At 43.2% G+C, this 20164-nt stretch overlaps 2 non-coding genes and 1 gene segment (V, D, J or C); all 3 read left to right on the top strand.

Moving 5' to 3' along the window:
• The window catches only part of LOC144480755 (Ig heavy chain C region-like), a 99877-nt gene that overhangs the window by 27266 nt on the left and 52447 nt on the right, over positions 1-20164 (top strand).
• Positions 5330-5402, top strand: trnav-aac (transfer RNA valine (anticodon AAC)). The gene has a single exon. It is a non-coding gene; the product is annotated as a tRNA-Val (tRNA).
• On the top strand, positions 14935-15007 carry trnaa-agc (transfer RNA alanine (anticodon AGC)). Its single transcript has one exon. It is a non-coding gene; the product is annotated as a tRNA-Ala (tRNA).

Genomic DNA, 20164 nt, shown 5'->3' with positions numbered 1-20164 from the left:
TTGATGCAAGTTTTTGTCCTTGGAGCTGAAGTCTAACAGCTCGGGTTGAACGGTGTCGTTTTTGACATACGGCCTTGTAAGAACAGGATATTGCGCTTGAGTCATCGATCGACAGTTCCGACACGCCACAGCAAAAAAGCGCACCGACCTCCTCAGAAGACAAGTACGGGACACAGCCCTCAGAGTGCCCTTCCTCAGAGAATCATAGAAACCCTACAGTGCAGAAGGAGGCCATTCGGCCCATCGAGTCTGCACCGACCACAATCCCACCCAGGCCCTACCCCCACACATTTTACCCGCTAATCCCTCTAACCTACGCATTTTAGGATTCGAAGGGGCAATTTTTTTAACCTGGCCAATCAACCGAACCCGCACATCTTTGGACTGTGGGAGGAAACCGGCGCAAACCCACGCAGACACGGGGAAAACGTGCAAACTCCACACAGACAGTGACCCGAGCCGGGAATCGAACCCGGGACCCTGGAGCTGTGAAGCAGCAGTGCTAACTACTGTGCCACCGTGCCGCCCCTCCTCCAGTACGTCCCCAGAGTGTAGAAGCCAAGACATCTTCGGAGTGGAGAAGCTATGACATCTTCTTCGGAGCCTTCAGCGTACAATCGATGAAGACGAATATCACGCAAAGGCCATCTCCACGCCCCCACTACTTGCCTTCAAAAAACAGCGCAACCTCAAACAGACCATTGTTAGCAGAAAACTACCCAGCCTTCAAGAGAACAGCGACCACGACACCACACAACCCTGCCAGGGCAACCTCTGCAAGATGTGTTGGATCATCGACACGGATGCCATCATCACACGTGAGATCAGAATCCACCAGGTAGACGATACATACACATGCAACTCGGCCAACGTTGTCTCCCTCATCCGCTGCAGGAAAGGATGTTCCGAAGCATGGTACATCGCCGAGACTATGCAGACGCTACGACAACAGAAGAATGGCAACCGCTCGACAATCACCCGGCAAGAGTATTCCCTTCCTGTCGGGTCACGCTTAAGCAGTCAAGCGCATTCAACCACCGATCTTCGGGTAAGCGTTCTTCAAGGCGGCCTCCAAGACGCACGACAACGCAGAATCGCTGAGCAGAAACTGATAACCAAATTCCATACACGAGAACGGCCTCAACCGGGACCTTGGGTTCAGGTCACACGACTTGTCACCCTCACCATTTGTCCTGGGCTTGCAAAATCCTACTAACTGGCTTGGCTTGAGACAATTCACACTGCTTTAACGTGTCATTGTCCCCCTCTCCACTCGCATTGTCTGTACCTGTAAAGACTTGATTCGCTGTTAAGACACGCATTCCAACCATTATCTTGCAATTGAGTCTGTGTCTTTCTATGCCCTGTTTCTAAACCCAACTCTCCACTCACCTGATGAAGGAGCAGTCTCTGGAAAGCTCGTGCGACCAAGTAAACTGATTGGACTTTAACCTAGTGTTGCGAGACTTCTTACTGTGAGGGAGATCAACAATGATTTTACTGAATGGCGGAACAGGCCCTAATGAAGGAGCAAATGGTCCATTGCAACTCCTCTTCCCTATTCTCTTATGTTCTTCTGTTCAGCTCATTGTCTCCTGCTGGAAAGGAATGAACCAATCACCATTGGGGCCGGATATTACTCAACATTTCTGAACTCTGAACTGAAACAATTCAGCTTTAACTCATTGAGTTCCCATAGGCATTTGCTGGAGGAACGCTTTTTTAATTTGAAATTACAAGATAAGTTGATACATCAGGTTGAAAGTAACGTGTGTGTTCTTGTATGAAGTGGCATGGGTTCTCAATCTAACCATGCGAACCTGCAGCAACACAGTGGAGTTGAGCATTGTAGTCAGGTCGATTGAGTGCGATATGCTGTCATTTGTTTCTGTAGTGCAGTGCTTGTAAAGGACCCGGGTCCGAAACCGGGCAGAAGAATACATTAAGATTTTTCATGTCGGGTGAGAGAAATCTGAATGATTTCAGTTTGTTGCTGAATATTATCCGAATCTCGATTCATATTATCTTTGCTTGACGTCGGCCTCAAATGCTTCCTGTAAAATAAATGCTGAATATTTTGGCGCACTGACAGGAAATAAATGTTTCTATTTTGACAAACATGCGCACATTAGCTTTTCGTTCAGTCAACAACAGATTTTAATGGGTTAATAAGTGCAGACTAACAGAGTTAATCACCATCTGAAACATGTCTAATGGTAGTCTGTGCTCTAAAAGACAGATACAAGTGAAATTGCACGTGGGCATTGTCAGCTGTTCCTGAAGTGCAGTTGTTCTCACATTCGCCTCACACGCGAAAAGTCACCGGTTCGAAACCAGGCAGAAACACTGTTGGATCGTTGTCATTAAGCAAGAGGGAAGTCTGCATGATGTAAGTTCATAGCTCAACCTCATGCGAATCCGATATCACGGTCATGTTATATTGGCTTTGATCTCGGCCTCAAAAGCATTTCGGAAAATCAGAAATGCTCTCTTTGAGGAAGCAGGGAATAAAGAACTCCATTGTGTATACACATATTCGCAACTCGTGCAGTCCACAAATTAATTTAATGGGATTAGAGGTGCAGACTGACCTAGTTAATCACCATCTGAAATGTATCGAATAGTATTATGTGCTCATAAAGACAGACAAAATTGAAAGTCAAACTGAACTGGAGGAAATAGGCGCATTTCACAGAAGCACCTTTGTAAAATTGCTCTTCACAGTAAAGAAATAGTTAAAACCACTCAGACAAATGTGGAAATCGAGATTCAGTGCGGACCTCCTGGACTTCCGATAGATGGTCGAGATTTAGGCGCCAGAATACTTCACACACAGAATAAAGAGGATTCAAGTACATTTTATTTTCTTTAAAGGATGAATGTGGTCAATCTGAAATAAACATCATGGCATGGGCATTACCCAGTGACTCTATTTCTTTTGTTGGTCAGACATGTTTGCAAGACAATGTTGTATATTACAGAGATATTCAATTCAGAATGAGGACATCTGTTTTAAATAAACGTATTGAAATTAAATGTTGAATAACTGCAAATATTTGATATAACTGTTTGAAATTATTTGACGGAAGATGAGAATGATGTATGAATGATTGAACAGAAACCATTGCCGCCTGAGACATTTGCCAGACGAACGCTTTTTAATTTTGAAGTTCAAGATAAGTTGAGAAATCAGGTTGAAAGTAACGGATTTGTTCTTCTATTAAGTGACATGGACCCTCAATGTGACCATGAGAACCTGCAGCAACACAATGTAGTTCAACATTGTAGTCAGGCCAATTGGCGGCGTGGCGCATTCTCTTGTTTCTGTAGTGCAGTGGTTATCACATTGGCCCAACACGTGAAAGGTCACCGCTTCAGAACCGGGCAGAACATTCATCAGCTTTCCCATGTAGAGTGAGGGAAATCTGTATGATTTCAGATCGTTGCTGAACATCATCCAAATCTGGATGTTACAGCCATATTATCTTTGCTCTGAGCTCGGCCTCAAATATTTTCTGTAAAATAAGAAATGCTGATTCTTTTGACGCACTGACAGGAAATTTTCGATTTTGACAGTGTGCACACATCAGCATCTGTTTCAGCCGACAACAGAATTTAATGGGTTGATAGGTGCAGCCGAACATAGTTAATCACCATCTGAATCATGTCTAATTGCAATGTGTGCTCAAAAAGACAGACACAAGTGAGAGTGTAAGTGAATTAGAGGAAATAGCGCACATTTCCTACAACATTATTTTTTGGAAATCGTTCTTCATAACAAAGAAATAGGAAACAGCACTCAGCCAGATGAGGAAATCGAGACTCAGTGCGGATCTATTGGACTTTCCTAAAGATGGCCGGAATTCATGCGCCTGAATGTTTCACGCCGATAATTAAAAGGCTCAAGTGCAACTAACAGATGTCTTTCAATCTCTTCCATTTAAATGGAGTTGATTTTGTTTAACAGCAGACTATAATCAATGTCAAAATTGCGATCCGCGCATTACCCGGTGACCCGCTTCCTTCTTGGTCAGTTATGTTTGCAATTAAATTTCAGAGATATTCAATTCATAATGAAGACATATGTGTTAAATAATGCATTGATACTAAATGTTGAAACAAATACTGAGTACAATTGTAAAATGAGTTTCACGAATGCTATCTGAACACGAAACGTCAGCCCTTTTTTCTCCTTACAGATGCTGCCAGACCTTGTGAGATTTTCCAGCACTTTCTCTGTTGGTTTCAGATTCCAGCATCCACGGTAAATTGTTTTTATTACTGAGTACAATTGGTTGAGATTATTCGAAGGAAGATGAGAGTGATGCATTAATCAATGAGCAGAAATCATTGCTCCCTCAGGTATTTGCCAGACGAACGCTTCTAAGTTTTGAAGTTCAAGATAAGTTGAGCAATCAGATTGAAAACAGCGGTTATCTTCCTGAAACAAGACACATTGTTGCGGGGTGGGTGGGGGAGGGAGGTTGCGAGGGTGGAGGGGGGGCGGGGGAGGAGACCAGGCTCTCAGTCTCACCATTTGAACGTGCAGCACAACAGCGCAGTTCAACATTGCAGGCAGGCCGATTTGCTGGAGGCGGCGAGACTCAGTGCGGATCTACTGGAATTTCCTATTAATGGCCGGTATTTCTGTGCCTGAATGTTTCACGCCCAGAATAAATAAGGTTCAAGTGTCACGATCAGATAATTCTTGATTCTCCTCCATTTAAATGTAGTTGACTTTGTTTAAAAGCTGACGATAGTAAATCTCAAAATTGTGATCTGTATTTCCCGGTGATTCCATTCGTTCTGTTAGTCAGTTATGTTTGCAATTCAGTGATGTTCAATTTCAGAGATATTCAATTCATAATGAAGACATTTGTGTTAAATAATGCCTTGATACTAAATATTGAAACAACTACTGAGAACAATTGTACAATGAGCTTTGATAAAGTGTCATCTGGACTCGAAACGTCCGCCCTTTTCACTCCTTACAGGTGCTGTCAGATATTGTGAGATTTTGCAGCATTTTAGCTTTTCTCATCCCCGTGCAATTTGTTTTTATTACTGAGTACAATTGATTGAGATTATTCGAAGAAAGATGAAAATGATGCATCAATGAATGGGCAGAAATCATTGCTCCCTTAGATATTTGCGAGACGAACGATTTTAAATTGTGATGTTCGGGATAAGTCGTACAATCAGATTGAAAGTAACGGTTATCTTCCTGAATTTAGTGACATGGGCTCTCAGTCTAACCATCGGAACCTGCAGCAACACAGCGTAGTTGAACATTGCAGACAGGCAGATTTGCTGCTCTTATGTTCAAGCTGTTTCTGTAGTGTAGTGGTTATCACGTTCGCTTAACACGCGAAAGGTCCCCGGTTCGAAACCAGGCCGAAGCATTTATTCAGCTTCTTCATGTCGTGTAAGGGAAAATTGCTTGAGTCCAGTTTGATGCTCATCATTGTCCGAGCCTCGATGCTAATGGCATGTTATCATTGCTCTGACATCGCCCTCAAATGCTTTCTGTGGACACACCGCAGGGGTTGGGGTGCATTATTGACACTAATAATCACATTTTAATTTGATGTTTTTAAGTTTCCTTTGTACTTTGATTTCTGTTCGGGCTGTTCCCCCTCCTTTTTGGGGAGCTGCCCCTTTTACTTTGTCCTGATTTAATCTGAGTTTGTTTACTTGGTTTGGTTTGATCTAAAAAAAAAAGAGGACAGGCAGATTAGCTCAACCGCGCTTCCAGCGGTTTCTGTAACGTAGTGATGATCACGTTCACCGAACACGCGAAAGATCCCCGGTTCGAAGCCAAGCGGAACCATGCATTACGCTTTCTCATGTCAGGAAAGTTGCTTGATTCCAGTTTGTTGCGCAACATTATCCGGACCTCCCTGTTAAAGGCATGTTATCATTGCTCTGACATCATCCTCAAATGCTTTCTGTGAAATAAGAAACGGTTTTTCTTTGACGCACTGACAGGAAAGTTCGGTTTTGACACCGAGCACATATTCGCATCTCGTTCAGTCTACACCCGAATTTAATGGGTGTATAGGTGTAGACTAATATGGTTGATCACCGTCTGAAATATCTGATAGTAGTGTGTGCTCAAAGAGACAGATACAAGTGATGCTGTAAGTGAACGAGAGGAAATGGCGCACATTTCACAGAAGAATCTTTTTTTAAAAATCGTTTTTCATCACGAAGAAACAGGAAGAGCCACTCGGACAGAGGGAATCGAGACTCTGTGCGGATCTAAAGGACTTTCTTGTAAAGGGCCGGAATTTATGCGCCTGAATGTTTCACGCCCATAATAAAAAAGGCTCAAGTGTCACGAGCACATAATTCTTGATTCTCCTCCATTTAAATATAGTTGATTTTGTTTCAAAGCTGACGATAGTCAATCTCAAAATTGCGATCCGTATTACCCGGTGATTCGATTCGTTCTGTTGGTCAGTTGTGTTTGCAATTCAGTGATGTTCAATTTCAGAGATATTCAATTCATAATGAAGACATACGTGTTATATACTGCCTTGATACTAAATAGTGAAACAAATACTGAGTACAATTGTACAATGAGCTTTAATGAAGTGTCATCTGGACTCGAAACATCCGCCCTTTTCGCTCCTTGCAGGTGCTGTCAGACATTGTGAGATTTTGCAGCATTTTCTCTTTTCTCATCCGCAGTAATTTGCTTTTATTACTGAGTACAATTGAGTGAGATTATTCGAAAAAGATGAAAATGATGCATTAATGAATGGGCAGAAATCATTGCTCCCTTAGATATTTGCGAGACGAACGGTTTCAAATGTTGATGTTCGGCATAAGTCGTACAATCTGATTGAAAGTAACGGTTATCTTCCTGAATTAAGTGACATGGGCTCTCAGTCTAAGCATCGAAACCTGGAGCAACACAGCGTAGTTGAACATTGCAGACAGGCATATTTGCTCTATTGTGCTTCAAGCTGTTTCTGCAGTGTAGCTGTTGTCGCGTTCACCTAACACGCGGAAAGTTCCCCGATTCGAGACCGGACAGAAACATTCATTAAGCTTTCTCATGTCGGGTAAGGGAAGACTGCTTGATTTCAGTTTGATGCTGAACGTTATCCGAACCTTGATGTTAAAGACATGTTATCATTGCTCTGACATCACCCTCAAATGCTTGCTGTGAAATGAGAAACGATTTTTTTTGACGCACTGACAGGAATGTTCGATTTTGATACCGAGCACTTATTCCCATCTCGTTCAGTCTACAACAGAATTTTATGGATTTATAGGTGTAGCCTAATATGGTTAATCACCATCTGAAATATCTGACAGTAGTGTGTGCTCAAAAAGAAAGTTACAACTGATACTGTAAGTGAACTGGAGGAAATGGTGCACATTTCACAGAAGAATCTTTTTTTAAATATTCTTTCAGCACGAAGAAACATGAAAAGCCACTCAGACCGATGAGGGAATCGAGACTCAGCGCGGATAGAATGGACTTTCCTGTAAAGGGCCTGGACTGATTCGCCTGAATGTTTCACGCCCATAATTAAAAAGTCTCAAGTGTCACGAACAGATAATTCTTGATTCTTCTCCATTTAAATGCAGTTGACTTTGTTTAAAAGCTGACGATAGTCAATCTCAAAATTACGATTTGTAGTACCCGATGATTCGATTCGTTCTGTTGTTCAGTTATGTTTGGGATGAAGTGATGTTCGATTTCAGAGATATTCAATTAATAATGAAGACATATGTGTTAAATGATGCATTGATACTAAATAGTGAAACAAATACTGAGTACAATTGTACAATGAGCTTTGATAAAGTGTTATCTGGACTCGAAACGTCCGCCCTTTTCGCTCCTTACAGGTGCTGTCAGACATTGTGAGATTTTGCAGCATTTTCTCGTTTCTCATCCGCAGTAATTTGCTTTTATTACTGAGTGCAATTGATTGAGATGAGTCGAAGAAAGAAGAAAATGATGCATTAATGAATGGGCAGAAATCATTGCTCCGTTAGATATTTGCGAGACGAACTTTTTTATATTTTGATGTTCGGGATAAGTCGTACAATCAGATTGAAAGTAACGGTTATCTTCCTGAATTCAGTGACATGGGCTCTCAGTCTAACCATCGGAACCTGCAGCAACACAACGTAGTTGAACATTGCAGACAGGCAGATTTGCTCTAACGTGCTCGAAGCTGTTTCTGTCGTGTCGTGGTTATCACGTTCGACCAGCACGTGAAAAATTCCCCGGTTTGAAACGGAGCAGAAACATTCATTCAGCTTTCTCATGTCGGGTGAGAGAACATTGCTTTATTTCAGTTTGATGCTCAACATCATCAGAACTTCAATGTGAAAGGCATGTTATCATTGCTCTGACGTCACCGTCAAATGCTTTCTGTGAAATAAGAAACGCTTCTTTTTTGACGCACTGACAGGAAATTTCGATTTTGACACCGAGCACGTTTTCGCATCTCGTTCAGTCGACAACAGAATTTAATGGGTTTATAGGTGCAGACTAATATGGTTAATCGCCATCTGAAATATCTGACAGTAGTGTGTGCTCAAAAAGACAGATACAAGTGATACTGTAAGTGAACGAGAGGAAACGGCGTACATTTCACAGAAGATTCTTTTTAAAAATCGTTTTTCATCACCAAAACACGAGAAGCCACTCAGACAGATGAGGAAATCGAGACTCGATGCGGATCTACGAGACTTTCCTGTAAAGGGCCGGAATTTATGCGCATGAATGTTTCACGCCCATAATAAAAAAAGGCTCAAGGGTCACTGGCAGATAACTCTTAAATCTCTTCCATTTCGATCTCGTTGACTTCTTAAAAAAAACGGACTATGTTCAATCTTAAAAATGCAATCTGTACTACCCGGTGACAAGATTCATTTTGTTGGTCAGTTAAGTTTGCAATTCAGTGATGTTCAATTTCAGAGATATTCAATTCATAATGAAGGCATATTTGTTAAATAATGCATTGATACCAAATATTGAAACAAATATTGAGTACAATTGCACAATGAGCTTTTACAAAATGTCATCTCAACACGAAACGCCAGGTCGTTTCACACCTTATCGATGCTGCCAGTCTTTGTGAGACTTGCCAGAATTTTCCCTTTTCGTTTCCGATTCCAGCATCCGCAGTAATTTGCTTTTATGACTGAGTACAATTGATTGAGATTATTGGAAGGAAGATGAGAATGATGAAATGATGAAGGGGTAGAAATCATTGCTCCCTTAAATATTTTCCAGACGAACGCTTTTAACCTTTGATGTTCGGGATACGTCCTGCAATCAGATTGAAAGGAAAGGTTATAGAACATAGAACATAGAACAGTACAGCACAGAACAGGCCCTTCGGCCCGCGATGTTGTGCCGAGCTTCATCTGAAACCAAGATCAAGCTATCCCACTCCCTATCATCCTGGTGTGCTCCATGTGCCTATCTAATAACCGCTTAAATGTTCCTAAAGTGTCTGACTCCACTATCACTGCAGGCAGTCCATTCCACACCCCGACCACTCTCTGCGTAAAGAACCTACCTCTGATATCCTTCCTGTATCTCCCACCACGAACCCTATAGTTATGCCCCCTTGTAAGAGCTCCATCCACCCGAGGAAATAGTCTTTAAACGTTCACTCGATCTATCCCCTTCGTCATTTTATAAACCTCTATTAAGTCTCCCCTCAGCCTCCTCCGCTCCAGAGAGAACAGCCCTCGCTCCCTCAACCTTTCCTCATAAGACCTACCCTCCAAACCAGGCAGCATCCTGGTAAATCTCCTCTGCACTCTTTCTAGCGCTTCCACGTCCTTCTTATAGTGAGGTGACCAGAACTGCACACAATATTCCAAATGTGGTCTCACCAAGGTCCTGTACAGTTGCAGCATAACCCCACGGCTCTTAAACTCCAACCCCCTGTTAATAAAAGCAAACACACTATAGGCCTTCTTCACAGCTCTATCCACTTGAGTGGCAACCTTTAGAGATCTGTGGATACGAACCCCAAGATCTCTCTGTTCCTCCACAGTCTTCAGAACCCTACCTTTGACCCTGTAATCCACATTTAAATTAGTCCTACCAAAATGAATCACCTCACATTTATCAGGGTTAAACTCCATTTGCCATTTTTCAGCCCAGCTTTGCATCCTATCTATGTCTCTTTGCAGCCTACAACAGCCCTCCACCTCATTCACTACTCCACCAATCTTGGTGTCATCGGCAAATTTACTGATCCACCCTTCAGCCCCCTTCTCTAAGTCATTAATAAAAATCACAAAGAGCAGAGGACCAAGCACTGATCCCTGCGGCACTCCGCAAGCAACCTGCCTCCAATCCGAAAGTTTTCCATCCACCACCACCCTCTGTCTTCGATCAGACAGCCAGTTACCGATTCAATCGGCCAACTTTCCCTCTATCCCACACGTCCTCACTTTCATCATAAGCCGACCATGGGGGACCTTATCAAACGCCTTACTAAAATCCATGTATATGATATCAGCTGCCCTACCTTCATCAAGACACTTAGTTACCTCCTCAACAAATTCGATTAAATTTGTGAGGCACGACTTGCCCTTCACAAATCCGTGCTGACGATCCCGGATTAATCAGCATCTTTCTAAATGGTCGTAAATCCCATCTCTAAGGACCTTTTCCATCAATTTACCAACCACCGAAGTAAGACTAACCGGTCTATAATTACCAGGGTCATTTCTGTTCCCTTTCTTAAACAGAGGAACAACTTTCACCACTCTCCAGTCCTCTGGCACCATCCCCGTGGACAGCGAGGACCCAAAGATCAAAGCCAAAGGCTCTGCAATCTCATCCCTTGCCTCCCAAAGAATCCTCGGATACATTTCATCAGGCCCAAGGGACTTATCGACCTTCAGTTTATTCAAAACTGTCAGTACATCCTCCCTCCGAACATCTATTTCCTCCAGCCTATTAGCCTGTAACACCTTCTCTTCCTCAAAAACATGGCCCCTCTCCTTGGTGAACACTGAAGAAAAGTATTCATTCATCACCTCGCCTATCTCTACTGACTCCATACACAAGTTCCCACTACTGTCCTTGACCGGCCCTAACCTTACCCTGGTCATTCTTTTATTCCTCACATAAGAGTAAAAAGCCTTGGGGTTTTCCTTGATCCGACCCGCCAAGGACTTCTCGTGTCCGCTCCTAGCTCTCCTAAGTCCCTTTTTCAGCTCATTCATTGCTAACTTGTAACCCTCAATCGAGCCATCTGAACCTTGTTTCCTCATCCCTACATAAGCTTCCCTCTTCCTTTTCACAAGACATTCCACCTCTTTTGTGAACCATGGTTCCCTCACTCGGCCATTTCCTCCCTGCCTGACAGGGACATACCTATCAAGGACATTCAGTATTTGTTCCTTGAAAAAGTTCCACTTTTCATTAGTTCCTTTCTCTGACAGTTTCTGTTCCCAACATATGCCCCCTAATTCTTGCCTAATCGCATCATAATTACCTCTCCCCCAATTGTAAACCTTGCCCTGCCGTACGGCCCTATCCCTCTCCATTGCAATAACAAAAGACACCGAATTGTGGTCACTATCTCCAAAGTGCTCTCCCACAACCAAATCTAACACTTGGCCCGGTTCATTTACCAGGACCAAATCCAATGTGGCCTTACCTCTTGTCGGCCTATCCACATATTGTGTCAGGAAACCGTCCTGCACACACTGCACAAAAACTTCCCCATCCGAACTATTTGACCTCCAAAGGTTCCAATCAATATTTGGAAAGTTAAAGTCCCCCATGACAACTACCCTGTGACCCCCACACATATCCATAATCTGCTTAGCAATTTCTTCCTCCACATCTATATTACTATTTGGGGGCCTATAGTAAACTCCTAACAACGTGACCACTCCTTTCCTATTTCTAACCTCAGCCCATATTACCTCAGTGTGCAGATCCCCCTCGAAGTGCCTTTTCACAGCCGTTAAACTATCCTTGATTAACAATGCCACTCCTCCACCTCTTTTACCAGCTTCCCCACACTTCGTGAAACATCTATACCCCGGAACGTCCAACAACCATTCCTGTCCTTGTTCTACCCACGTCTCCGTAATGGCCACAACATCGTAGTCCCAAGTACCAATCCACGCCCCAAGTTCATCTAACTTGTTCCGGATGCTCCTTGCATTGAAGTAGACACACTTCAACCGACCTTCCTGTCTACCGGTACCCACCTCTGACCCTGATACCTTCCCCAATACCTCACCACCCTCACTAACTTCTGGACTACAACTCCTTTTCCCACTCCCCTGACAAATTAGTTTAACCCCCCTGAAGAGCCGTCACAAATTTCCCTCCTAGGATATTGGTGCCCCTCTGGTTCAGGTGCACCCCGTCCTGTTTGTACAGGTTCCACCTTCCCCAGAATGTGTTCCAATTATCCACGTACCTGAAACCCTCCCTCCTACACCATCCCTGCAACCACATGTTTAACTGCACTCTCCCTGTTCCTCAACTAGCTATCACGTGGCACCGGCAATGTACCAGAGATGACCACATGTTTTGTCTTGGCTCTCAGCTTCCAGCCCAGCTCCAGAAATTCCTGCTTTAAATCCCTGTCCCTTCTCTTACCTATGTCATTGGTACCAATGTGTACCACGACTTGTGACTGTTTCCCCTCCCCCTTCAGAATCCGGAAAACACGGTCTGAGACGTCACGGACCTTGGCATCTGGTAGGCAACATACCATCCGTGAGTCTCTTTTGCTGCCACAGAACCTCCTATCTATCCCTCTAACTAACGAGTCCCCAATAACTATTGCCCTCCCGCTCTGCCCCTTACCCTCCCGAGCCACAGAGACGGACACAGTGCTGGAGATCCTCTCACTGCAGCTCACCACTGGTATGTCATCCCCCTCAACTGTATCCAAAGTGGAATACTTGTTGCTAAGGGGAACGACCACCGGGGATCCCTGCACGGACTGCTTCCTCCCAGCCCCCCTCACAGTCACCCATCTGTTTTCATTCCGCGGAGTGACTGTATTCCTAAAGCTTCTGTCTATGGCCACCTCTGCGTCCCTGATGATCCTAAGTTCATCCAACTCCAGCTCCAGTTCCCTAGCACGGTTTTGGAGGAGCTGCAGATGGGTGCACTTCCCACAGATGTAATCAGCAGGGACACCGTCGTCGTCCCTCACCTCAAACATAGTGCAAGAGGAATATAGCACTGTCTGCACACCCATCCCCTCTAGATACCTTGCCAGTACCAGGTAGAAACAGCAAAAATGAATTAAACTCACCCCTGCTCGCCCTTTCTGCCTAAGCCCTGTGAGCCAAAGCCTTATAGCTCACACTCTGCTTCCCACTCACTACGCTGCCCGCTCCCGACGCTGCCCACTCTATACTGCAGCCTACCTTTTATACTTCACGCGCTTAAAAAACCCTTCCCAGACTCCTTAGCAGCCCACTTCCAGTTTTCACTTTAAACTTAAAATACTACTGCAAAAGTAAAGGCCAAAAAAAAACACACACTAGCTGACTCATTAAATAAACAAACAATTCAATTAATCTCTCACCAGCACTGCTGCCTCCAATCACTCCCTCTCAGCTTGCTCCAGTGGAACAAAATTAAGTGCCCTGGGTTCTCAGTCCAACCATCCGAACCTGCAGCAACACAGCGTCTTTGGACATTGCAGACAGACAGGTTTGCTCCCGGTGCCTCAAGCTGTTTCTGCAGTGTAGTGGTTATCACGCTCGCCTCACACGCGAAAAGTTCTCGGTTCGAAACCGGGCGGAAACATTCATTAAGCTTTGCTACGTCGGGTAAGGTAAAATTGCTTGATTTCAGTTTGTTGCTTATCGTTTTCCGAGCCTCGATGTGAAAGGCATGTTATCATTGCTCTGACATCACCCTCAAATGCGTTTTGTGAATTATGAAACTCTTTTTTTTGACGCACTGACAGGAAAGTTCGATTTTGACACCGAGCACTTATTCGCATCTCGTTCAGTCTACAACATAATTTAATGGGTTTATCCGTGCAGACTAATATGGTTAATCACCATCTGAAATATCTGACAGTAGTGTGTGCTCAAAAAGAAAGATACAAGTGATACTGTAAGTGAACGAGAGGAAATGGCGCACATTTCACGGAAGAATCTTTTTTTAAAAATCGTTTTTCGTCACTGAGAAACGGGAAAAGTCACTCAGACAGATGAGGGAATCGAGTGTCAGTGCGGATCGATTGGACGTTGCTAAATGGGCCGGAATTTATGCGCCTGAATGTTTCACGCCCCTAAAAGAAAAGGCTCAAATGTCATGAACAGATAATTCTCGATTTTTCTCCATTTATTTGGAGTTTACTTTGTTTAAAAGCTGACGATAGTCAATCTCAAAATTGCGATCTGTATTACCCGGTGATTCGCTTCGTTCTGTTGGACAGTTATGTTTGCAATTCAGTGATGTTCAATTTCAGAGATATTCAATTAATGATGAAGACATATGTGTTAAATAATTCATTGATACTAAATAGTGTAACAAATACTGAGTACAATTGTACAATGAGCTTGGATAAAGTGTCATCTGGACTCGAAACGTCCGCCCTTTTCACCCCTTACAGGTGCTGTCAGACATTGTGAGATTTTGCAGCATTTTCTCTTTTTTTATCCGCAGTAATTTGCTTTTATTACTGAGTACAATTGATTGAGATTATTCGAAGAAAGATGAAAATGATGCATTAATGAATGGGCAGAAATCATTGCTCCCTTAGATATTTGCGAGACGAACGCTTTTAACTTTTGATGTTCGGGATACGTCGTGCAATCAGATTGAAAGTAACGGTTATCTTCCTGAATTGAGTGCCAAGGGCTCTCAGTCTCACCATCGGAACCTGCAGCAACACAGCGTAGTTGAACATTGCAGACAGGCAGATTTGCTGAAATGCCCTTCAAGCTGTTTCTGTAGTGTAGTGGTTATCGCGTTCGCTTAGCACGCGGAAGGTCACCGGTTCGAAACCGGGCAGAAACATCCATTAGGCTTTCCCATGTCGAGTAAGGGAAAATTGCTTGCTTTCAGTTCGTTGCTCATCATTATCCGAGCCTCGATGTTAAAGGCATGTTTTGATTGCGCTGACATCACCCTCAACTACTTTCTGTGAATTAAGAAACGTCTTTTTTGACGCAGTGACAGGAAAGTTCGATTTTGACACCGAGCACTTATTCCCATCCCGCTCAGTCTAAAACAGAACTTTATGGATTTATAGGTGCAGACTAATATGGTCAATCACCATCTGAAATATCTGATGGGAGTGTGTGCTCAAAAAGAAAGTTACAACTGATACTGTAAGTGAACGAGATGAAATGGAGCACATTTCACAGAAGATTCTTTAAAAAAAATATTTAGGTGCCTGAATGTTTCACGCCCCTCAGACCGATGAGGGAATCGAGAATCAGTGCGGATCTACTGGACTTTCATGTAAAGGGCCGGAATTTATGCGCCTGAATGTTTCACGTCCATGATAAAAAAGGCTCAAGTGTCGCGAACAGATAATTCTGGACTCTTCGCCTTTTAAATGTCGTTGACTTTATTTAAAAGCTGACGATAATCAATCCCGAAATTGCGATCTGTATTAGCCGGTTATTCGATTCGTTCTGTTGGTCAGTTATGTTTGCAATTCAGTGATGTTCAATTTCAGAGATATTCAATTAATAATGAAGACATATGTGTTAAATAATGCATTGATACTAAATAGTGAAACAAATACTGAGTACAATTGTACAATGAGCTTTGATAAAGTGTCATCTGGACTCGAAGCGTCCACCCGTTTCACTCCTTACAGGTGCTATCAGACATTGGGAGATTTTGGAGCATTTGGTCTTTTCTCATCCGCAGTAATTTGCTTTTATTACTGAGTACAATTGATTGAGATTATTCGATGAAAGATGAAAATGATGCATTAATGAAGGGGCAGAAATTATTGCTCCCTTAGATATTTACGAGACGAACTCTTTTATTTTTTGATGTTCTGGATAAGTCGTGCAATCAGATTGAAAATAACGGTTATCTTCCTCAATTAAGTGATACGGGCTCTCAGTCGAACCATCGGAACCTGCAGCAAAACAGCGTAGTTGAACACTGCAGACAGGCAGATTTGGTCCAGTGCCCTTTAAGCTTTTGCGTTCGTGCAGTGGTTATCACGTTCGCCTAACACGCCAAAAATCCCCGGATCGAAACCAGGCAGAAACGTTCATTCAGCTTTCTCATAAGAACACAAGAAACAGGAGCAGGAGTAGGCCATCTAGCCCCTCGAACCTGCCCCGCCATTCAATAAGATCATGGCTGATCTGAAGTGGATCCGTTCCACTTAACCGCCTGATCCCTACAACCCCTAATTCCCTTACCGATCAGGAATCCATCTATCCGTGATTTAAACATATTCAACGAGGTAGCCTCCACCACTTCAGTGGGCAGAGAATTCCAGAGATTCACCACCCTCCGAGAGAAGAAGTTCCTCCTCAACTCTGTCCTAAACTGACCCCCCTTTATTTTGAGGCTGTGCCCTCCAGTTCTCGCTTCTTTCTAAGTGGAAAGAACCTCTCCACCTGTACCCTATCCAGCCCCTTCATTATCTTATAGGCCTCTATAAGATCCCCGCTCAGCCTTCTAAATTCCAACGAGTGCAAACCCAATCTGCTCAATCTCTCCTCATAATCAACACCCCTCATCTGGTAGCAACCTGCTGAACCTTCCCTGCACTCCCTCCAAGGCCAATATATCCTTCCACAAATAAGGGGACCAATACTGCACACAGCTGCGACCCCACAATGCCCTGCACAGATGCAGCAAGACATCTCTGCTTTTATATTCTATCCCCCTTGCGATATAGGCCAACATCCCCTTTACCATCTTGATCACCTGTTGCACCTGCAGACTGGGTTTTTGTGTCTCATGCACAAGGACCCCCAGGTCCCTTTGCACAGTAGCATGTTGTAATTTTTTTCCATTTAGATAATAATCCAATTTGCTATTATTTCCTCCAAAGTGAATAACCTTGCATTTGTCAACATTATACTCCATCTGCCAGATCCTCGCCCACTCACTCAGCCTGTCCAAATCTCTCTGCAGACCTTCTACGCCCTCCACACGATTCACTTTTCCACTTATCATTGTGTCGTCTGCAAACTTTGTTACCCTACACTCAGTCCCCTCCTCCAGATCGTCTATATAAATGGTACCGATCCCTGCGGCACGCCACTAGTTACCATCCGCCAACCAGAAAAGCACCCATTTATACCGACTCCCTGCATCCTGTCAGATAGCCAATCCCCGATCCACGCTAACACCCTACCCCCAACTCCGTGTGACCCAATCTTCTTCAGCAAGCTTTTGTGAGGCACCTTATCAAACGCCTTTTGGAAATCCACCGGTTCCCCTCCGTCAACCGCACTAGTCACATCTTCGTAAAAATCCAACAAGCTCGTCAAGCACGACTTTCCCCTCATGAATCCATGCTGCGTCTGCTTTATTGAACCATTCTTATCCAGATGGCCTGCTATTTCTTCTTTAATGATGGATTCATATCGGGTAAGGGAAAATTGCTTGACTTCAGTTGGTTGGTCAACGTTTTTCGAACCCCGATGTTAAAGGCATGTTATCATTGATCTGGCATCACTCTCAAATGCTTTGTGTGAAATAAGAATCCATTTGTTTTTGACGCACTGACAGGACAGTTCGATTTTTACACCGAGCACATATTCGCATCTCGTTCAGCCGACAACAGAATTTAATGGGTTTATCCGTGCAGACTAATATGGTTAATCACCATCTGAAATATCTGACAGTAGTGTGTGCTCAAAAAGACAGATACAAGTGATACTGTAAGTGAACTAGAGGAAATGACGCACATTTCACAGAAGAATCTTTTTAAAAATAGTTTTTCGTCACTAAGAAACAGGAAAAGCCACTCAGACAGATGAGGGAATGGAGACTCAATGCGGATCTACTGGACTTTCCTGTAAAGGGCCGGAATTTATGCGCCTGAATGTTTCACGCCCATAATTAAAAAGACTCAAGTGTCACGAACAGATAATTCTTAATTCCCCTCCATTTAAATGTAGTTGACTTTGTTGAAAAGCTGACGAGAGTCAATCTCAAATGTGCGATCTGTATTACCCGGTGATTCGCTTCGTTCTGTTGGTCAGTTATGTTTGCAATTCAGTGATGTTCAATTTCAGAGATATTAAATTCATAATGAAGTCATATGTGTTAAATAATGCATTGATACTAAATAGTGAAACAAATACTGAGTACAATTGTCCAATGAGCTTTGATAAAGTGTCACCTGGATTCGAAACGTCCGCCCTTTTCACTCCTTACAGGTGCTGTCAGACATTGTGAGATTTTGCAGCATTTTCTCTTTTCTCATCCGCAGTAATTTGCTTTTATTAGTGAGTACAATTGATTGAGATTATTCGAAGAAAGATGAAAATGATGCATTAACGAATGGGCAGAAATTATTGCTCCCTTAGATATTTGCGAGACGAACGCTTTTAAATTTTGATGTACGGGATAAGTCGTACGATCAGATTGAAAGTAACGGTTATCTTCCTGAATTGAGTGCCATGGGCTCTCAGTCTCACCATCGAAACCTGCAGCAACACAGCGTAGTTGAAAATTGCAGACAGGCAGATTTGTTTCAGCATGTTTCCAGCTGTTTCTGTAGTGTTGTGGTTTTCATGTTCGCCTAACACGCGAAAAGTTCCCGGTTCGAAATCGGGCAGAAACATTCATTAAACTTTCCCATGTCGGGTTACGGAAAATTGTTTTATTTCAGTTTGTTGCTCATCATGATCCGAGCCTCGATGTGAAAGGCATGTTATTGCTCTGACAGGACCCTCAAATGCTTTCTGTGAAATAAGAAACGCTATTTTTTGACGCACTGACAGGAAAGTTCGATTTTGACACCGAGCACTTATTCGCATCTCGTTCAGTCTACAACAGAATGTAATGGGTTTAAAGGTCCAGACTAATATGGTTAATCACCATCTGAAATATCTGACAGCAGTGTGTGCTCTAAAAGATAGATACAAGTGATACTGTAAGTGAACTAGAGGAAATGCGCACATTTCACAGAAGATTCTTTTTAAAAATCGTTTTTCGCCACTAAGAAACAGGAAAAACCACTCAGACAGATGAGGGAATCGAGCCTCAGTGCGGATCGACTGGACTTCACTGTAAAGGGCCGAAATGTATGCGCCTGAATACTTCACGCCCATAATAAAAAACTGCTCAAGAGTCACTATCAGATAATTCTTAACTCCCTCCCATTTAGATGTGGTTGACTTTTAAAAAGCTGACTATGTCCAATCTTAAAATTGCGATCTGTATTACCAGGTGACTCGATCCCTTCTGTTGCTCAGTTATGTTTGCAAATCAGTGATGTTCAATTCCTGAGATATTCAATTCAGAATGAAGACATGTGTGTTCAATAATGCATTGATACTAAATATTGAAACAAATACTGAGTACAATTGTACAATGAGCTTTGCCGAAGTGCCATCGGGACTCGAAACCTCAGCCATTTTGACTCCTTCCAGCTGCTGTCAGACATTGTGAGATTTGCCAGAATTTTCCCTTTTGGTTTCCAAATCTAGCCGCCGCAGTAATTTGCTTTTATTACTGAGTACAATTGGTTGAGATTCTTCGAAGGAAGATGAGAATGATGCATTAATGAATGGGCAGAAATCATTGTTCCCTTAGATATTTGCGAGACGAGCGCTTTTAATTGTTGAAGTTTAAGATAAGTTGAGCAATCAGATCGAGAGTAACGGTTATCTTCCCGAATTAAGTGACACGGGCTCTCAGTCAAACCATTGGAACCTGCAGCAACACAGCACAGTTTAACATTGCCGACAGGCCGATTTGTTGTAACGTCGTGTCACCTGGTTCTGTAGAGTAGTGGTTATCACGTTTTCTTCATACGTGAAAAGTTCTTGGTTCCAAACCGGCTCGAAACATTCCTTAACATTTTCATGGAGAGGTCACCCTGTCACTCTGGCAGTGTTTTCTTTTCATACCAGGCTCCCTCTGGTTTCTGTCACTGCGTTTCTCAGTCCACAGTAATACACCGCGCTGTCCGACAATCACAGCTGACACATGCTGAAATTCCCCTTGCTTTTCGACCTC

Source organism: Mustelus asterias, chromosome 30 (genome assembly GCF_964213995.1).
Source record: "Mustelus asterias chromosome 30, sMusAst1.hap1.1, whole genome shotgun sequence".
NCBI lineage: Eukaryota > Metazoa > Chordata > Chondrichthyes > Carcharhiniformes > Triakidae > Mustelus > Mustelus asterias.
Note: the sequence above shows the minus strand (reverse complement) of the source record. Positions and strands in the feature narration are given on the sequence as shown.